Consider the following 22,139-nt stretch of genomic DNA (forward strand, 5'->3'; position numbering starts at 1 on the left):
TTTGCACATGTTCTGGTGTGCAAAACTCCATGTGAGTGCAATTGTTATATTATTCACTTTACGTCTGATTGACATACTGCACCATTGGGTCATACAAGATATATTAAGAAAACGCTTGAAAACCACACTTTTTTGGTGAGTGCAACCATTGATTTCATTACTGAAACAGTCTACACTATTATGGTCTGTCTTCTTTCCTTTTTTCTTATATGAGCGCCCCCAAGTGGATTTTCTTTGGTGACAAACTCTAGCCAGTGGAACCAAGTTTTCCTGTATCTCTCCACCGCTCCCGTGGCAAGTAAATGTAATTCCTCTAGGATCCTTGTTTGCTCAACCCGGAGGACCCATTCTTTAAAAGTAGGCGGAGCGGGTCGCCCCAGTACAATGGGATGAGCGCCTTAGCCCTCATAAGGAGATGGCGCATGATAGACCGGCGGAACCAACGCTCCGAGAGGGGAGTATGAAGGAGAAGACAGAACTCTGGTGCGAACGGAACTTTGCTGTCCGTGAGGTGTTGCAACTAGGTATGAATGGATTTCCAAAAATGAACTATGCGAGGGCACCGCCACCACAAATGCAGGAGAGAGCCCGGGGAGGCGTCACATCCCCGTTCGATGTGCCGAACACCTGTTCGGCACATCAGTGCGGTATAAAGATGTCAAGGCTGGGGGTCGGTACCATACAGCAAGTAGTTTGTAGGACATTTCCTGGTCATTGGTACTCCTGGAGCAGCAGTGAGTGAGGACGCATATCTTTTTCCCATTGCTCCATTGTAAAAGCAACCTGCAGCTCAGATTCCCACCGCGCCATGAACACAGGTGGCACCAGGTTGAGTGCCTCAAGGAGTAAACCATAGAGCAGCGAGATGCCATGGGGTGGGATCTCGGCAGCTACACAGAGGTCTTCAAACGCTGTAAGTGCACGCGATAGATTGTGTCTCCGGGGTAGCGACCGAACAAAGTTGCGTAGTTGAGCATAATGGAACATGTCCAGAAAAGAGGGGGTGAGCGGGGAGAAAGCTGGTCCAGGGGCTTAAGGCCTTCGCTGGAGAGATAAGTGTGGATCTCTGACCTCCCGGCCACGCAAGAGGGCACCGCTCATCCCAGGGGAGAAATCAGGCTTATTCCTAACGGGTGTCAGAGGCGAGGGCACAGAGGATAGTTGCGTCTTCCTAAGAACTTGAAACCAGACATCAAGGGTGGCCCGTATGAAGGGTTGAGGCAAAGCTGCTCCCCGTGCAGTCGGGACCGAGAGCCATAGCAAGGAGCATGCAGGAAGTCTCAGCAAAGCCGTTTCGACAGCCACCAATTGTTTATGCGCAGGGCTGTGTGACCTGCGGGTCTGTTGTCAACCGTTATTCCTAAATCCTTCTCATTGGTAGTTTCCCCCAAGGATTTTTTACCATAATGCATAACTTTGCATTTCTCTGTATTGAACCTCATCTGCCACTTGCACGCCCAGTCCCTAACTCTGTCTAAATCTTCCTGCAAAGAAGAAACATCAAGATTAGTCTGAATTACCCGGCCTAATTTTGTGTCATCAGCAAAAACTGTGACATATCCCTTAAGAAAAATTACTACAGTTTTACTGCAGTATTACTGCACATTTACTGCAGTTTTACTGCATTTGTACTTCACTGTACTGCAGTTTTACTGCAATTATTTTTGTAAGGAACCCAAATGCAATAAAGCTGCAGTACAACTGCAGTACAACTGTAAGTTTGCAATATAATGACGTAAAAGTGCAGTAAACGTGCAGTAAATGTGCAGTAATACTGCAATAAAAGTGCAGTATTGTAGTTTTTTCTTTTTTTTTTTTTTTTTTTATTTATTTGTTTGTTTTTTTTAAGTATAAAATACAACATAAAAAAAAGGAATACAATACAATATTAGGACAAATAACAAAACAATGTACAATTAAAAAACTTGACAAAACTGAGACAACAGTTATTGTGGATTCCGTGATGCCATAAATTAAATATACCGAGTATGTAAGCATGGGCTCATTTTGGGTTTTCGCATTTACATATTAGTGTATAAATATGTTCCATTATCGTTACTAAGATATATTGGCCTTATTTGTTTCCTTAGCCTATAGCCAGGGGCAAAAGAAAAGTAGATATAAAGTATTTAGACAGACTTATTTCTAATCCAGTTTGCCGTCTGAAATGAGGTTGATCCACTTTCCCCATATTTCCTGATTTTTAATAGTACCTCTGTCTTGTGTTGTAATCAATTTCTCCATGTGGCATTGGTGTAGGATTTGCGATCTTACTATTATCCATGATATTGGCTCTGGGGATCTCCACTTTCTAGCTATTACTATCTTAATGGCTGTCAATATATGTAATAATAGTTGTATTTCTTGACTTGTGGCTTTAGGTAAATTCAGATGTAGTAACGCTCTATCTGGAGTTAATGTCCAATGCGAGCCGAATATATCTATAAGTTTTTCCGATATTTTCATCCACAGTCTATTTAAAAGGGGACAGAACCACCATATGTGGAGAAAATCTCCCTTAAAATATCCACATCTCCAGCAGTTCGGTATATTGTTTGGATACATTTTTGCTAAAATTGTAGGAACTAGATACCAACGATTCATTAATTTATATTGTACCTCATTCAAGTTTAGGCAGTGTATATTTTTATACGTTAGATTCAACGACTTATTCCAGTCCTCTATAGTAATTCTACTTCCCAGATCCTTCTCCCATTTTTTTAGGGCCAAAGGGGTATAATCTTTTTTCAGTAATGCTATAAGTTGAAGCGCCTTTGAAAGTGCTTTTCGCTGAGTGTTTCCTTCGGTCAAATAGACTAAGAGTTCTTGTATTTTGGGGTTTAAATTCCACTTTAGTGACTTTAGTAGGAAACTTTTTACTCTTAAATAATTATAACATTCTTCAATTGGAAGCTGGTATTCAATTTGGAGTTGCGAAAAGGATTTAATAGCAATTCCATCCGTCAAGTTTTTTATTGAGAGTATGCCTCTTTGGCTCCAGGGTTTCAAATTTGTATTCTCCAAACAATTTCCCAAAATATGGAGTGGAAGGTTCGTTATGATCTTATCTTTTAATCCTGCCTGACTTTTTACCCAATTCCAATTTTTAAGGAGCTGTCTCAGAACCGTACTATTTGCCGTTTCCATTATATGAGTGGCTTTTTTGGTCGTTAACCAAAAAATAGTTTGTAAATTATTATATGGGTAATTTCTTGGGATCTCTGCTCTATACCACGGTTCTTGAGTTGCTTCATTTCTCTGTGTTAAACATGCTTGTAAAAATATAGCCGCTTGTGAATAGTCTTGAATAAGTGGCACGCTTAGACCTCCTTGTGATTTATTCATTGAAATCAATTGCAGTTTCAATCTTGGTTTCCTAGCTGCCCAAATGAATCTATTAAAGGATCGTTGGATTAGCTCCATCCAGCTATAAGGTATACTCAAAGGAATCATTCTAAAGATATACAAAAATTTGGGTAAGATGTATGCCTTGACCACGTTTATCCTCCCCCACCAAGATATATACAAACTACGCCAATTTTTAAAATAGAGATTAGTTTCTTTTATCAATGGGAGGAGATTAATCTCCATCCAATTATTTGGGGTAGTAGAAATTTTAATTCCCAAATAACAAAGTGAGTGATTAGCCCAACTAAGTCCTATTTTCTCCATTTCTTTCTTTTGTTTTACATCAATGCGAAAGGGGAGCGCAATGGATTTCTTTATGTTTAATTTATAGTTAGAAACCAAACTGTATTGATGTATTAAATCCATTGTCTTCATTAGAGAATTTAAGGGGTCTCTGACTGTAAGTAATACGTCATCCGCATATAACTTTATTTTTTGTTGGTTGCCCTTTCCACAGCCCACAATATCTGGATTGGATCTAATGTCCCTCGCCAGCGATTCCAGCGAAAGCACATATAGCAAAGGGGAAAGAGGGCACCCCTGTCTCGTGCCATTTGAAATGGGGAACCAATTTGATTTTATGCTGGAGCCCACTACTCTACCCATGGGTTTACCATACAGGGCCATGGTGGCCTGGTGAAATTTACCCTTTATTCCAAAAGCATTCAAAGACTCAGCAATGAATCTCCAGCTGACCCTGTCAAAAGCTTTCTCAGCGTCCAATGACAGGGTCAGCTGGGGAACTCCCTTGCGTGCATTTTCTTCAAATATGCCCACTAGGGCCCTTATATGATTAGCCGCCAACCTGCCTTTTATGAATCCAACTTGATCCTTGTGGATCAATTGTGGTAAGACCACACTTAATCTATGGGCTAAGACTCCTGCATATATTTTTATGTCTGTATTTAAAAGAGATATGGGTCTGTAGCTAGTTATATTCTCTGGGTCCTTCCCTGTTTTTAAAATTGGGATAATATTCCCCCGCAATAGTTCTTCCGGAAGTATCCCTATCTCCATACCCTCATTAAATGCTTGAACTAAGTGTGGAGAAATCTCCTCTATGAAAACTTTATAAAAAGTGGCATCAAAGCCATCTGGGCCTGGGGCTTTTTTTTCTTTTAATCTTCGAATTTCCCTATGTACTTCTTCTAAAGTGATTCTTCTATTTAGACTATCTATAGACTGATTGAGAAGCTTAGGGAATGATCTTTCCTGAAAATATTTATTTAACTCAATTTCTGTAGCTGTATTAGATAAATTATATAAGTCTGCATAGAATTGACTAAAGGCCTGTCCTATTTCGTTAGGTGCTAAAAAAGTTTTCCCTTTGAATATAATTTTAGATATCATTTTATCCTCCCTTCATTTCTTTAATTGGTTAGTCAGCATTTTGTCTGCCCTGTTCCCTTTGTAATATCTCCTTGAGTTCAAGCTCATCAGGGCTTTATTAGTATTATCTAATAATTGGGAGTTTATCTTATCTTTTGTTTCTTTAATTCTGTCTGCATTATATTTAGTGGGGTTCTGTTTATTTAGCATATTTAACTGAAACAGAGTTATATATAGGTCGGATAATTTAGCATCTGTTTTTTTTTTGCATAAGCACCGAGTTTAATAAAATGCCCCCTAATGACCGCCTTATAAGCACACCATACATTCAAAGCTGATGTACCTTCTAAGTCATTCTCCATGAAAAAGTATTCCGTTGTCTTCTTTATGTATTCAATATCAATCTCTTTTTTCAATAAATTAGAGTTTAATCTCCATTCTGCTCTGAATTTTTCCGTATTGTAGTTTTTTCATGTCAAAAAAACTGCAGTATTACTTCAGAAAAAACTGCAGTAATTTTTCTTAAGGGATATGGCTCTCAATTCAGCTTGGGAGATCATTTATAAATAAATTAAAAAGAAGAGGACTGAGGACAGAACCCTGAGCACTCCACTTAATACCTGCATACAGGCTGAGAAACATCCATTCACAACAACCCTCTGCATTCTATCTTTTAGCCAATTTCTGATCCACATACAGACATTTGCCCCTAAGCCTATTTCTGTTAATTTATAGAGTAGCCTTTAATGCGGAACCATATCAAATACTTTAGCAAAGTCCAAATAAATAACATCTACAGCCACCCCCAGGTCTATATTTTCACTAACTTCTTCATAGAATGCTAATAGGTTGGTGTGACAAGACTGGTCTTTCACAAATCCATGTTGACTTCTACTAATTGGATTATGGATCAAGATATGATCTTGAATGTATACCTTTAGCAACCCTTCAAATAATTTCCCCACTACCGATGTTAAGCTTACTGGCCTGTAATTGCCCGGTTGAGATTTTGATGCCTTTTTAAATATGAGCACAACATCTGCCTTGCGCCAATCTAATGGAACTATGCCCGAGCTGAAAGAATCCCTAAAGATTAGCAATAATGGTTGGGCCAGAATTAGGCTTAGCTCCTTCAGTACCCTTGGGTGTATACCATCCGGTCCAGGGGCCTTGTCTACCTTAACAGTATTTAATTGCTTGAGAACGTTTTCTTGTGTCAGCCAATCCCATGTTTTCTGCAACAGTTCCTTAAAATTAGCCAGCATGGGCTCCGTCATTGGTTCTTCCTTGATATAAACAGAAGAAGACAAAAAGCATTTAAGATGTCGGCTTCCTCTCTGTCCTCACTACCTCATTTCTCATTTTCTATTTTAGCCATTTTAATCTCCTTTTTGCAGGCTTTGTTGGCATCTTTGTATGCCATAAATGATACTACCGACCCCTCGCTTTTATAATGCTTAAATGCCAATTGTTTATTCCTTATTTCCTGTTTTACTTTCCAGGTAAGCCACATTGGTTTTGATTTGTTTCTTTTGTATTTGTTTCCCATAGGTATATAATTGGGATGTGTAACTTTACAATGTGTGCTTAAAGGTGCACTTGTCCTCTGTGTTTAACCCAGAGAACAATCCATCCCAGTCTATACATTCCATGGTCGACCTTAGCCTGTCAAAGTTTGCCCTTCTGAAATTGTGTTTTGGTAGAGCAGTTACCCATTTGCTTTTTGGAATTAATCTCAAATGAAACCATGTTATGGTCACTATTTCCCAAGTGTTCTCTTACTTTAATGTTTAATGTGCGTGTGGGTGCGCCAACGGTCGCCCGCGGGTACAGGTGCATGGTATCGCATCATCGCATTTGCGGAGGCTCTAAAGAGCATGGATGCCAGAAGTAGCTCATAAAATTATACATACACAATAAGCAGAGGCGATGTGTCCGCGCAGGTGGAGCAACATATGCCGGCCCGGGAAAGTTAGCCATCCCATATGGGATGGTGCTGGGAGCAAGTTGTCCCCCGTCCGTAAAAGTGGCGGATCAAAAGGAGAGCAAAAAAAGTATACATAATTTAATACGGTTTCCAGCAAGCATGAGCAACAGAAGGTACTGCACGGACACGCCACCCTCTCTCCCCTAACCCCCCCAACCCCTCAAAAAGAGTGGATGTGGTGTGAGCGTGTGGTAATAACAGTAAGCAGCACATAGTCCGCCCAAAAGAAAAAGGGGGAGGCGTCAAAATGAATGTCAAATTACACATAAACAATAAACAGAGGTGATGCGGGCCTGTAAGTATAGTGACACATGCCGGCATGTATAACCACCACCACCACAAAAAAAAAATTATATAGGTGTTTGTGTAAGTACACATGTGCAGAAGAGTGTGATGAGGTAGATGTGCGAGTGTGCGCCAACCTATGCGCACAGGGCAAGGGCAGCAAGGGCAAAAAGCATACAGGCCTAAGGGAGGTTAACGGACATATACATCTCTTATACACAATACAGCATCCCGGCTACTAAAAGAAATGCATAAAGACGTCCACATAGACCTGAGTTATGAAAGTCAATGGAGCGGGTAGGTGGAGTGTGTGTGGACAGGATGCAATGGGGAAATATGAAGCTGTGGAGAAAAAAGAATGCATTTAGGCATGTAGATGTGGTCAAGACAACTTGCTGAAGTTCAAACCGGGCATCACAATGGGGATTTAAGTGACTTTGAACGTGGCATGGTTGTTGGTTCCAGACGGGCTTGTTTGAGTATTGCAGAAACGTTCGTTTACTGCTGATCTATATGTCCGTTAACTACTATGTCTACTGGGATTTTCACGCACAACCATCTCTAGGGTTTACAGAGAATGGTCCAAAAAAGAGAAAATATCCAGTGAGCAGCAGTTGTGTGGACGAAAATGACTTGTTGGTGTCAGAGGGGAATTGGCACACTGTGTGCTAAGAAAATGTCTTCCACACCATTACTCCACCACCAGCCTGAACTGTTGATACAACGCAGGATGGATCCATGCTTTCATGTTGTTTACGCCAAAGTCTGACCCTGCCATCTGAATGTAGCATCTGGAATCGAGACTCATCAGACCAGACAACGTTCTTCCAGTCTTCCTTTGTTCAATTGTGGTGAGCCTGTGCAAATTGTAGTCTCAGTTTCCTGTTAGCTGACGGGAGTGGCACCTGCTGTAGCCTATCTGCTTCAAGGTGTTGTGCGTTCAGAGATGGTATTCTGCATACCTTGATTGTAAAGAGTGGTTGTTTGAGTTACTATTGCCTTTCTCTCATCTTGAACTGTCTTCAAAGACAGTTCAATGATGTTCCAAATAGGACACGGTGGCAGAAGGACCATATGTCAAAGTTCCAAGTTAAAAAATGTGCACTTCCCAAATAAAATTTTTCAAAAATTACTAACATATACTTTGGCAAAGGGTGGTGGTAGAATCTCATGCATGAGATGGGTTAAAATACCAGCATTTGACTGTTTAACCCTTTCTATTATGATACATGTTATGTACGATTAGTCCTGCACTACACATTCTTAAGCACGCTTACTTGTCTATATGCACTTATATTACAATATATCGTTGGCAATACATCTTTGTGATATAGGACTTTAATACTGTTGGGTTCATGTTACTACGTCTCCACCTTTTACGGAGATTAATTTGCCTATCCTCAGCTTGTTTACATTCCCTTGGTTTGTCTTTACGGTATTCACGTTACAGCTTGTCCGTGCAATTTTTTTTTTCTTTTTCATATTTTCACTGTGCTGGTTCTGCTTTTATGTTTTGTTGCTAGGGGCAGAGAGGGTTGAATTAGATTTTGGCGGTTTGATGAGGCGGTTAACCCTTTGTTAGGTGTGCTTTTATTTAGGTTAAGTTTCCAGTTCTCGTGGTTGTGTATTTGTTGCTTTAGGTCTCCCAGTACTATTCTGCAATAGTTCTCCTTTACCTAGGCACCTCTCAAACAGTCACTGAGGGGACCGCCACCTCAGATTGTTGGTGGGTCATTAAACTTAGGAACAGGTAATTTTGTAGGGTTTTTAACCTTAGAATGTCAGGTTTAGTGAGTTAGATAGGGGGCAGTTCTGAGATCTTGTTACGTCACCATATAGGTAGTCTACCTCCTTGAACTAGTCAGTTGCCCCTCCCACACCCACCCCGAGGCAAGCTCCCCTCCTCGTTTGGAGGTTACGTAACTCGAGCTAGTCATTCGTGCCTCGATATTAGTTAGTTAGGCATCCCCCTATGTTTTTCATCCCACTCCATCACAGAGCTTGTTTAGTTATAGAGTTATTTTTAGATATAGGTCCTAGGGCCTGTGGTACCTGACTAGGCTCCTTTTATATATTGATTGAATGTCATACCAATCCGAATAACAGGGGTCCTCCATTCCCCGCTCACCCGCGCCAGAGTCAGACGTTGCCGCCTCACCTTCCCTACGTGCTTGGATGATTCCCAAATTGACGGCGGAATTAACGAGGAGAGGCATTCCATTTTCGGCCACGGCTAGGATAGCGGAACTTTTTCGCCTACTGTTTTCTAAGTCCCCTGTCTCCTCCTCCTCCTAGGTCCAGGAACATGCTCACCTCACTAGTCACATTGGTCTCCTCCATTCATGAGAGGAGAGGCCAATTTGGAAGCCCAGCCTGCTCGGGCAGGCTGCCTTCCCCCCTACAGGTCCTACCTAATTCTGGACCTACCCCTTCAGGGGCCCTGGGGTCAAGTACATTCACTAGCAGATCTCCTTCGACTTCTCCAGCCCATTATATTCAGGGTACTCTTAGGAAGATATCCTGGAGGGGAAAGATGTTAATTTGGTCTCCCTCCTTATCAGTTCTCATGAGTTGGCAGATAATAAAGCATTCTCCCGCGGTGAAGTCTCAGTGGTCCCCAAATCTAAAGACCCCAGACTTATCTGTCCCAAGTTTGTCCTGGCTTTAAGACTTTACAGGGATGTTATCTGCTCAGCATTCCCTAATAGAAGGGAGGAATTTGACCATTGTTTATTTAAAATTGTGGAATTGGGTTGCAAATATGGGGCCTTTTATGATTACCACAGATCATTTTCCACTTTTCAGTTTAATTATATTACAGACTGGAGTCAGGTGGATACGGAATTATTTTGTAGAAATTTAGTAGGACTCAAAACTCCTGCTTGCCATATTTGCCAGTCCACGGCCCACTCAGCTAATTCTTTTCCCTCTACCGACAGCCCTCCCTCAACTGGCTCTGCGGGAACGTCCACTCCCTCCCTCCTTAAAACGCATGATAAGTTGGGAAGACCCATCTCTTTTCTAGGCAGGTCTTAGATGTGTAACAACTTCAACATCTCTGGTTACCATTTTTTTCAGTGTAGGCTACTGCAGATTTGTACTAAATGCCATAGGGCCCACCCTAATACTATGTGACCAGGGGCGTTATTCCTAAAATTTGGAGAAATTGCAGTTTCATCCTTCCCCTGATTTAGTGAAGTTCCTGATTCAGGGTTTATCATATGGTTTCCACACAGGGATTGAAGGGATGTCCCAGGAGTCTTTTGAATGTCTCAAGAGTTGGCGAAAGGATTTATTATCTGTCCCTTTGATTTTCTTCCTTTTTCATTTGTCTGCGCCTTATTCTTCTACATGTCCCAACATTAATTTCCTCATACTGGCTGATGGTTTTTCCATGGATAAAGCTATTCAGGCCATAGTTCATGCAGGGAGAGGCTCATGGTTTTCATGGGCAGATATTACTAATACTTTTAAATTGTTACCTATTCATCCGAATTTGTGGCATCTGCATGGGATCAAATGGAGGGAGAAATACTACTTTGCGACCCGTTTAACTTTTGGTTCTAGGAGTAGTCTGAAACACTTTGACACCGTACCAGAGACTTTGAGTTGGCTCCTGCTGAATTCCTGCCGCTACCCCATGCTTATTCTTTACCTAGATCAGGGGTGTCCAACCTGTGGCCCTTCAGCTGCTGCAGGACTACATCTCTCATACTCCTCAGCCAGCCCCTTAACTGAAAGAGCATTATGGGAGATGTAGTCCTGCAGCAGCTGGAGGGCCACAGGTTGGACACCCCTGCCTAGATGATATATATCCTATAGTTGGGGCAGCGTCACTTTGGGGCAGCACATGGACAGGTGATACGGTCACTTTCTTTACAGATAACATGGCCACTGCTGAGATTGTCAATAAAGGCAGGTCATCTTCAGTGCCCATTATGTGGTTAATGCATAATCTTACTTGGTTGTATGTTGTCATGTGCCAGGTGTGCAGAATATATATAATATATGTATGTGACAGAATGACCTGCCATACAGGGCCCCAAGGTAGTCAGAGATGGCTCCAGCCTGACTGCCAAACAGGCAGGAACTCCATTGTGTAAACTAATCCCATAACAGGATTGCTGCCAGTAGCTAAAGGGGATTAAGGGTTGGGTTGTCTACACGTACCTGTTTATCAATGTTGATTTATGTTAATGAAGTTCTGTGGCTATATGAGTATGTTTTACAACAATAAACTGTTCATTTCTGCTGTACTTAATTCAAGGTAGTTGTGTCTACTTATTGGGTACACATAGCAGGGTTTCAAGGTGCGCATGCTGGCTGGTGCTGGAAGTGATTCCGGGGACAACAGGAGGATACTGGGTGATATTTGGGAGTTACTACAGCTCTCTTGGTGAACCCGTTACAATATATATATAATCTTGGTTTTCCAAGACCACCCAACAACGGCAGCAATGCCAACTGCTGCCCTGTTTTTTTTTTTTGTTCAAATGACATGGAAACAAAATGAATCAATACAGGATACACGTTCAGATACAGAGTACAGAAAGAACATCTGGTCGAATTTAACACCCAACACCCTGTCTATTTATTGACAAATTTCTCTCCAAAACTCTCCAATACATGGACTGGCCCAGAAACCATGAAAAAGATCCGCACCCTGCACTGAACATTTAAAACATTTTTAGCCCGCCGCAACTGCTACCGTGTCCGCCACTCTAAGGGGCTGGGAAGCCCCCATCAGGGCCGGCCTTACGGGTGTGCGGCCGCACAGGGTTTAAATTAAAACATCGGGGTGGGGGGGTTTACTTTATTTAACATCCTCCATGTTAAATAAAAAGTTTTTGTTAACTTTATTTAACATGGAGGATGTTAAAAAAAACCCAGATGTTTTAATTTAAGCCCTGTGCAGCCGCAGACCCCTAAGGCGCCGGCCCCTTAGAGTGGCGGCCCCTGGTGGGGGCTTCCCGGCCTTCCCCCCTTAGAGTGGCAGACCCGGTCGCAGTTGCGGCGGGCTTAAGGGGCCCTGAGTTAATGCGGCCGTAGAGGCCGCATAGGCCCAGTCAGTCCGGTCCTGACTGGGCCTATTTTAAGGTAGGGGCCTGGAGCTGCAGCTCCATCAGCCCCTAAGTCAATCAGGCCCTGACGCGGGCCTGGTCGCAGTTGCTGCTTGCTCCGGCAACAAGGTAAGTAGGGCGAGGGGGGGTGCAGTGAGGAGAGGCAGAGGGGGGTTAGATAGTGAGAAATGGGGAGAGGGGATAGATAGTGAGAGGGGGTACATAGTGAAAAGGGGGAACATAGTGAGAAGGGGCAGATAAGCTGGGGAGAGGGGGTATTGTGAATGCGTATGAGAATGAATGAATAAATGTGTGGATGAATTGTGTGAATGTGTATGACAATTAATGAATTCATGTGTAGATGAATTGCTTGAATGATTTGTGAGACTGCATTAATGAATGTGTTAATGATTTGTGTGAATGAGTGTCAGACACTTGCTGGCGTCTGTATCAGCAGGGTAGAAGGAGCCCAGGAGCACAGGCAAGGGTCAGGTCCCGGAAGCAATCAAATAGCGTAATCAGGTCACAGGCAAGGGTCAGGTCCAGGCAGCAATCAAATAGCGTAATCAGGTCACAGGCAAGGGTCAGGTAACAGATCAATCAGGATAAAAATAGGTTGAAGAGCACAGTACTGGGAACGCTGTGTAGGGCACAGAGCGTCTCAGAATATCTGAGCGCTGACATAAGGGAGCTTGAGGGTTTTATAGAGATCCTAGATGTGGCGTCTGACGTCACGTCTAGATCTCTACCCACTGTTCCGCCCCCAACCACCTCTTCCCTGTGAGACGGCAACAGAGGTGCCGCCCCTCCAGGGGAAGCCTCCACCCTTACTCCTCCCCCTCCCTCCTGCACACTGTTAGCAGGAGGAGAGGAACTTAGGGCGGCGTGCTGGAGCGCCGCCCCCTTCATGGGGACCTGCATCACGTCGCCAGTTAGACGTGGTTGCAGTGGGGGAGGGAAGAGGAAGAGGGAAGCCACCCCAGAGTTTCTCCATCCCAACATATTTGCCCATTTTAGTGAGCATGTTGGGGAGGCAGACTCAGAGGTGGGCTTTCCATAAAAAGCTGTTCTCAGAGTGGATAGATAATTGGGAGAGGCTGGTGAGGATCCAGTTGTCTTGGTGCACATTGGCACCATTGACAAATTAAGAGGAAGATGGAGTGTCCTAAAAGGTAATTTTAGGGAGTAAGATTAAAAAAAAGGACCTCCAAGGTAGTATTCTCAGAGATACTACCTGTGCCATGCACTACACCAGAAAGGCAGCGGGAGATTAAGCAGCTAAATGCATGGCTGAAGTCTTGGTGTAAGAAGGAGGGCTTTGGGTTTTTCAGAGCACTGGGCTGATTTTGCTTTGGGGTAAGATCTCTATAGTCATGATGGATTGCACCTAAATGCAAGAGATCCAATGTGCTTGGGGAGAGAATGCCTAGACGGTTGGAGGATATTTTAAACTAGGAATGGGGGGGGGGATAAATACTGGGCTAGACAGTATAGAAAGGGAAGGCGATTTATTTAGTAACCTGGTGGGTGACAGTAGTGGCAACTGAGAATGTTGATATAGTGGCTGTTACTGAGACATGGTATAATGAGAAAAATGACTGGGACATATCAATACCGGGGTAGTCTTTATATAGAAAAGACAGAAAGGGGAGGAAAAATAACATAAAATCTAATTTAACACAAGTTGGTGAGGAGAACCATAGTCGGTTACAGTACTGTAACCATAGTGGGTTACAGTATAATTTGGCAAAAGTAAAATATCTCATGTAGGTTTGATTTATAGACCCCCAGGACAAGTAGAAGAACTAGATAATCTACTAGTGGAGGAAATAGCTAAAATGACAGTAAAGGGGGATGTTCTAATCATGGGTGACTTTAATCTCCCTGATGTGAACTGTAAAACGAAAGTAGCTGGTTCTGCAGATATTCTGAACTCCCTACTGGGATTAACTTTAAAACAAGTAGTTGAGGAACCAATTTGTAAGGAGGCCATATTGGAATTAGTGCTCACAAATGGAGATTTGTTAATGGATATTTCTGTAGGTGAAAGATTAGGATCTAGTGATCACCAGTCTGTGTGGTTTAATATACAAACACTGACTGAGTTGCACCACACAAAAACAAAACTTTTAGATTTTAGAAAAGCTGACTTTTCTAAAATGAGAATATGTGTAGAGGAGTCATGTTGTGAATCCTGCCGACTACGCCAATTGTTGTGGTTGTGGCCTGATTCTAACTTTAAATTATTTAATTAAGGTAATCAGGAAACCTTAATAACAACAATAACATTTATTTAATCTATATACACTCTGTATCTTGATATACAAATGGTATATGAGGTATTACAGTCGATCATATGGTGAGAAATACTTAAATACTGTGGTGAATGGTAATTATACTTTAATGATCAGCAGAATTAAAATCACACACCAGTCTTAACAGATTGCAATAACATAACAATAATACTTAGCTTCGGTAGATGGTCAGCTTACAGAGATGATGAAGAAACCCAGCAAAACAATATCAAGTGGAACTCCGTTGGTCATAATGACTACTTGATGAAACGTTGGAAGGATTCCGGTCTATAACCCAGGGCGCTTACAAACAGGTGAAGCCCTCTGGATCCAGGCACCATCAAGCCCTGGATTGAAGTTTCACTAGCATATGGTGTATGCTTCTTTTTAAGGTGTTTTTTACTATAGTATTGATAGGTTGCTATGTAAATAGCAACCGTATCAATGGTAAACTAGTAACAGTTTTTTCGGTTGAAAGGTGCACAATATTACGGTTGTAACCATGCACACCGGAATCACTAACACATCCTATACCTACACACATGTGAATAAAACAAAATGTACCTCTGCCTATTTGTAACTAAGCAACACCAATCACACAAGAACTGGCTGTTATCGCCTCAGGCTAGGATAGGTTGAATAGCAACTTTGTTGTTGTTGTTGTTGTTGGGATCCTAGGACAACTATTGACCAGTAGGTCAATAGTTCAGCTTTTATATTAAATTAATTCTACTGTCATTCTGCTGTCTATGACGTAAATCACAAATTAGGAAAATCATTTTCATAACAAGTCATTATCAGACTGGGGTAATTTAAATGGAGTCCAGGAGAAATTGTATTATTTAAAAGTTGTGTTATTGAAGATCACAGAAAATTGTATTAGGCTGGTCAGTAAGAGTAAAAAATTAAAGAAACCCCTGTGGCCAGAATCATAAAAGACAATAATTTCGCCTTAAGTAGATACAAAAATACCCAAAGTGAGGAAGACAGACAGATCTATAAAATTAGACTGAAACAATCAAAGAAAGTTATAAGAGCTGCAAAATCACATGCAGAAAAGCAAATTGCCTTCTCAGTAAAAAAAGGGAGATAAAGTATTTTTTAGATATATAAATGAGAAAAGGAAAGTAAAACAAAGATTAGTTAGATTAAAAACAAAGGGAATGTATATAGAAGAGGATAAAGGTCTATCTGACTGCCTCAATGAATATTTCTGTTCAGTTTTTACAAGTGAGGGAATGGGACCTCATTTAGGAAAAAAGACTGAGTCATTTGAAATATGTGAGTTTATTGAGGCAGAGGTTCTACTTCAGTTGTCTAAGGTAAAGACAAATGAGTCTAAGACAGACCTTACAGTTGAAACTTTATTAATAAAGTACTTCCCTCAAACTTTTTGGCTTCTACTGAATGGTATAAAAACCTTTAATTCTTTTGAATAAGTTTGGTTAAAGGGAAAAGAAAGAGAGAAGAAAAGAAAAAAAGAAAGGCCAAAAGAAAGCCGGAGGAGAAGGGAGGTGAAAAGGACGTAAAGGAGGAGGAGGGAGGGAGAGTGAAGAATAAGAAAAAACAATAAAAAGGCTGTTTGTCTATGAACACACTTTTTACAGCGAAAGGATTTAATACAAAATATAGTGGAATTAAACTCAAAGTGGAGGATTACGAGTAATTTATAACTCTAAATCTAAATAATCCAAAGATTACCTCAAGAAAGCCACAAGAGTAAAATCCCAAAATAAAAAAGAAAGAAGGGAAACTAAACAAACAAAAGGAATTTCTTCTTTCTTCTCCCCAATAAATAGAATAAGTGAATATAAGACAATGGAAGAATCAGTTCTTATGTTATCACAATTTGAAGATTCCCCAGAAAGTAGTAGAAGCCAGGAAGAAACAATGGTAACAGGACTTAAAAAAAAAACAAAAAAAAAAAACAAAAACAAAAAAAAACCTGCTTCCAATCCCACCCTGAAACTTTCAAACCAAATGAATTCTAACAAGGAGGAGATAAAAAAAGAAATAGATCTGGCTCATAAGCTAAAAAATATAGAAGACAAAATGGATACTCTAAAACTCCAGAACCTTATGCTTAAAAACTGTCACGGACTGGGTCCAAGCAGATGACTGAAAGGACCCAGCGCGCCCAAAGATTGTGTGCAGGAGTCACAGTGCAGTAGTGGAGTTAGGACAGGGCCTGGTTGCAGGGTGACCACACTCACCCAGGTGATAAGCACCTAGGGTTGTGCAGCCAAACACCAGCGCCCTGATATGGCAGCGGATGAAGTCCAGAACAAAGCGAAATCCTGTAGGCACCCTGGAGCAGGCATGAAACATATCACTAGAATACGAGCAGGATGCTGCAGGCAGGGAGTATGGAAGCTAAGCAAAGGGTATAGCAGAAACATAACCAGACAAGCAAGCAAGGGACAGGGAGACCAGGCACGAAACATAACCAGACAAGGCATTCATGTTACAGGGCACTACAGTGAACCAGACAAGGAATAAACATTACTAGACAAGATATACATGATACAGGGCACAGCAAAGGACAGGGAACAAGGCAAGGAACACAGGGGAAGGAGTGAGGAGCCGGAACCCTCGGACGCTTCTTCCTTTAAGCAAGGATAGGAAATCTTAACTGGGACATGGGGAGAGGAGAGAGGAACCAGAATCCTCAGATGATTCAAGGAAGAAGGGCAAAGGTACATAAGAGACAAACAAACATAAATACAGGAACTAGCCTAAGACTGATTGATAACAATTGGAGATTCCGTCACATGATATGGCCATAGTATGCTTAGCCCGCCACTACGCCAAAGTACTCCAATGACGGTGGGTCCTAACCCTAATCCCTGCTGACAGTGGTACGAAACAAACCAAATATGTAAACCAAACATGTAAACCAAACACATAGTACTGAGACATACCTTAGACTGAAGACTGAGACAAACAGAACATAGGTGATACTCAAAATACAAAAAAAGTGAAGCGCAATATTCTAATTAAATATAAATGTTACACCTTCTGGTGAAGTGGTGCTGCAAAAACACAGGAACAAACTCCCCAAAATGTTCCAAATTAAATACAATCAAAACCACACAAGTGTCTGCGCACCCAAATAATAAGTGAGTAAATTATATGTGCAACACAAAAATAATATGTACAAAAATACCCTTCCAGCGAGAGTGCATGCCCAGATGAAGCGATAAGCGAAACGCGTAGTGCGTGTTGACATCGGGAGGAGGAGTAGCATTACGGAAGTGGATCAGAGGACTAAGACGGCGTTTCTTTGTGGTAGCGCTGCTACGAAGTTTGAAGCCTGGACTCTGTGACATCCGAAACGGAGGACAACAAGTTTGCCTTTCTTTTATACATTAAAATTATCGTTTTTACCTACTCCCCTCCGCTGCCTACCTTCTTTATCTACAAGTACCAGTGTGGGATAAAGAAGCTCCTAAGGAGATCATCACACTCTATGTATGGGCATATTTATGCCCTTTAAATTGTAAGGGTCCGATCTGCTTAATAGCGTTTTTTTAAAAACGTACTTTGATATACTACACCATAATTTTTTTCTTTTCTCTTCCTTTTATATATGAACCTTTTGGATACTGTGTGTGGGAACTCTCGCTGGAAGGGTATTTTTGTACATATTATTTTTGTGTTGCACATATAATTTACTCACTTATTACCGTATTGGCTCGGATATAGGCCGCCCCCGTATATAGGCCGTACCCTAAAAGTTTGGTGCTTTTTTAAAGAAAAAGTTTTTTCTTTAAAAAAAGCACCAAAAAACATGCTGCCACTGTGTCCCCCCCCGAGATATGCTGCCACTCTGTCCCCCCCCGAGATATGCTGCCACTCTGTCCTCCCTCCCCCGAGATACGCTGCCACTCTGGGGGATCGTGCGGACGCTTAGACAACCTCCCGTGCCGGCACCCCCCCCGTGAGAAGTGCTGGCACGGGAGGCTGTCTGAGCGTATCAGAGAGTAGGATGCAGGTCCCCTGCACCGCTGCGGGGGATCTGTATCCTAACCCCGCTGCCTGCCCGGGCGTCGGGCGCTAGACCCCGAATATAGGCCGCACCCCCACTTTAAAGACTTAAAGTGGGGAAAAAAAGTGCGGCCTATATTCGGGCCAATACGGTATTTGGGTGCGCAGAACACATAGGTGGGGCACACCTTATAAAGGAAACAGAGCTGAAGCAAAGAGCTGAAACAGAAGCAAGGAATGGAAGAGCAGAACAGAGCAAAAGGAAATCCAGGAATGGATCGAAGCAAAACAGAGAAACTAAAGCAAGATATGCAGCTCCACAGCCTGGGCAGAATGTGACAAAAACCAACAGTTAGAACTAGAAGACCTATCAAGACGTTGTAATTTAAGAGAATTGTGGAAAGCTATGGGAATAATTCTGGAGACACACAACATAGAAATGGAAAGCTTCTGAGGGCGTGGTTAGCCAGGCGAGGAAGATGGCCGCATAGTTCGAGAGCTCCGCACCACCCGCTCTTAAATTCTCTGTTTAACGCCTGCTCCGCCTGACATGGGGCGAAACAAGAAGGCTCCTGCTGAGCCAGCTACTCCGGGGACCAGCGGCAGACATCCGCCGGCGTCCCTCCGGGAATATTTTCATACCCTGGCCCTTCATACTCGGAGCCTGAGGAGCCTGTCATGGCGCCGACCCCCACGTGCTCTCAGTCATCGGAGGGCTGCCCTTCCCCGCAGCGCATGGAAGACCCACCTGAACCTACCTCACGGGACTGGCGCCGCATTTTTTCGTCGCTGCCGACAAAGGACGACTTCAGCCTCCTGGTTGCCGAGGTGAAGGAGACGGTTCGCGCCGAGGTTACGGCCATGCGGGTGGACATTTCGCGCCTCGATACGAGGCTCTCTTCTACTGAGGCCCGGACGCGGGATGTGGACCGCCGGCTTGCTACATTCCAACGGTCCTGCACCTCTCAACTCGCTACACTATTCTCCCACCTGGAAGACCTTGACAACCGGGGCCGGAGGTCCAACATTCGTGTGCGGGTTTCATTCGTTCACCTGAAGACATCAAGCGAATCCTACACTCCCTCTTCTCTTCGATTTTGGGCAGGCCCGACAACCCCGATGACAAGCCCAACAAGTTCGACCGGGCTCATAGAGCCCTGAGGTACGGGGGGGGGCCCCGGGGATCCTCCCAGGGACATATTTTGCTGCCTCCATAGCTACGCGCTCAAGGAGGAGATTATGGCGAAGGCTAGGGCCCAGCGATTTTGGTCCTTTGAGGGCCATAAGATTTCCCTATATCAGGACCTCTCCCAATACACGCTTCAGGCCAGGAGGGCACTCCGCCCGGTTACGACGGTGCTGCAAGATCGCCTACTGCTGGGGGCACCCCTTCGCCCTAGTGGCCACGGTGCGGACCCCCGTGGACGTGCAGCCGTTTCTCCGGGCCCTGAACCTGCCGGCGATCGACACCGACGACTGGCTCAACAGAGACTCGGGACCCTGGACGCTGCGTTTCCGCGGCGGGGCCGGAGGTGACCGACGCACGGGTTCCACTCGATGCGACGGAGAGGATCGTTCCCGACCCCCGGAGGATTGATGGGCCCTGCTCCCTAGCCGCACCCGTGGCGAGACGCCCGAAGCTGCCTGAACTTTGTTTTTGGGACTTCGCTTCCCTGCTCTGCGGGTGCCAGTCCGCCCGTTGCGACCGCCACCGCAGTTGTTCTTGGGACTCGCCGGGCCTCGCCGTGTTCTGGACGCTTCCCGCCATGTGTTCACATGGCCCAGGTGAGCCACCGTTCTGTTTGCCTCTTTGTTTTATGATATTTCTGATTTTCTTTGTTCTATTTCGGGCCTGCTGCTACTGTTGTCTTGGGGATCCCGGCGTTTTGTTTTGTTTTTTGTTTTCCTGTTACCCCCCCCTACTGACACGAATGGCTCTACAGGCCTCCGGAAAGTTTTGCTTTCCTATAGTCTCTAGCTGCGGTATGCAGTCCTCTTTCATCGAGCCGATGCTTTCTCTGCACACACTCACATTTATGTATTGTCCTATATATATTATTTTTTTTTGTCTCCCGCCCAATATGGTTAGATTTATTGGTTTGTTCGTTTCATGTACCATGTCGACCTATGCACTGTACACTTGATGCTGTTTTCTGGGTCTGCTTATATCTAACCACTTTCTATACTCTAAAGCATCGTGGTGTCTGCTCCCGTTATCCATGCTGGTGTTACATTGTACACGTTTGTTTCACCGAGTGGGTGGTGTGTTCCTCGCACACTACTTTATTCTGTTACTCACCGTTACGTTGTTGCTGCTGCGACGTTCACTTCTTTGTCTCCTAGCCTGACTTGCCCCACGGGGCTTTGGTGTCGCCACACTCACTACTGGTGGTCCTGTCTCCCTCGGCTGAGGCGCAGGTTTCCTACCAGTACACGACACATTCTCCCTACTACTCCTTTACCCTCTCCCCTGCCCTCGTTTTCATCCTCTCCTACTTTTCCTCCTCCCTCTCGCTTTTCCTTCCTCCCCTTTCCCCTTCTCTTTCTCTGAGAGGCCGGGTTCCATCCTTCCATAGATGGCCTGTCGTCCGACTCCGTTGACACTTTACTCTGTAAACGCCAAGGCCCTTAATCTTCCTGAGAAGCGGTCAAGGGCTCTCAGGGAATTACGTTCCCATAGGGCTTCCGTAGTTTTTGTACAAGAGACGCACTTTAAAGAGGAACAGACCCCTAGCCTTAGGGACAGGCATTTCACCACCGGCTTTTTTAGCAACAATCCAGAGGCCAAGGTACAGGGGACTGCTGTATTGTTCGCCAGATCTGTACCTTTCGAACTCAAGGGCACTCTCCTGGATGAGTCCGGTAGATACACTGTTGTGAAGTGTCTCATTTCTGGGGTCATGTACACATTCGCCAGCATCTATCTCCCTAATAGGGGCCAACACACAGCCTTCCGCTCCTTTAAATCCTTACTCTCTGAGTTTAGTGAAGGTATACTGCTAGTCGGCGGCGACTTGAATGCCCCTCTGGTTCCCCGCTTTGATACCTCCTCCGGCACCTGTAGTACCCCAGAGAACCAGTTGCGCTCCATGCGTAAATCCCTCGCGGAGCTCCGCCTGGTCGATGGTTGGCGTGCCCTAAACCCAGAGGTCCGCGACTACACTTTCTATTCCGCACCTCATAACCGGTATTCCCGGATTGATTACATTTTCCTCTCCCAGTCCCATCTTGACCTCTTATTGTCTTGCACGATTTTGCCGATAACCTGGTCGGACCACTCCCCTGTCTGCTTGACTCTGACTTCACCTCTATCTAAGCCTAGGGAGTGGACGATGTTGACTTAATGATTCTTTTCTGCTGGACGAGACTCTGGTGGCTCAGACGGGGCTAGAACTAGACTGGTACTTTAGTGAAAACTCTGCGCAGGAGACGCCCCCTCTGGTTGTCTGGGAGGCTCACAAATGTGTGATTCTGGGATTTTTTATACAGCATGGGGCGCAGAGAAAGAAATCAAGCGCCCAGGAGATAGAGCGCCTCACCTCCCGCATCGCACACCTGGAATCCATTCATAAACACACCCTCTCTGATGCTTCGTACGGCGAGCTGTCCTCCCTACGGGGCCAACTTGCAGATGTTTTAAACTCTCGCTTCAGGCGGGCTTCGCTGTACAATCGTAGGTTTTTTCAGGAGCATGGCAACAAATGTGGTAGGCTCCTGGCACGGACACTGAATCCGCATAAGAGGCTCACGCATATCCATAGGATAAGGACCGCCACTGGCGAAGTGTCC

This window comes from Spea bombifrons, chromosome 7 (genome assembly GCF_027358695.1).
Source record: "Spea bombifrons isolate aSpeBom1 chromosome 7, aSpeBom1.2.pri, whole genome shotgun sequence".
Taxonomy (NCBI): domain Eukaryota; kingdom Metazoa; phylum Chordata; class Amphibia; order Anura; family Pelobatidae; genus Spea; species Spea bombifrons.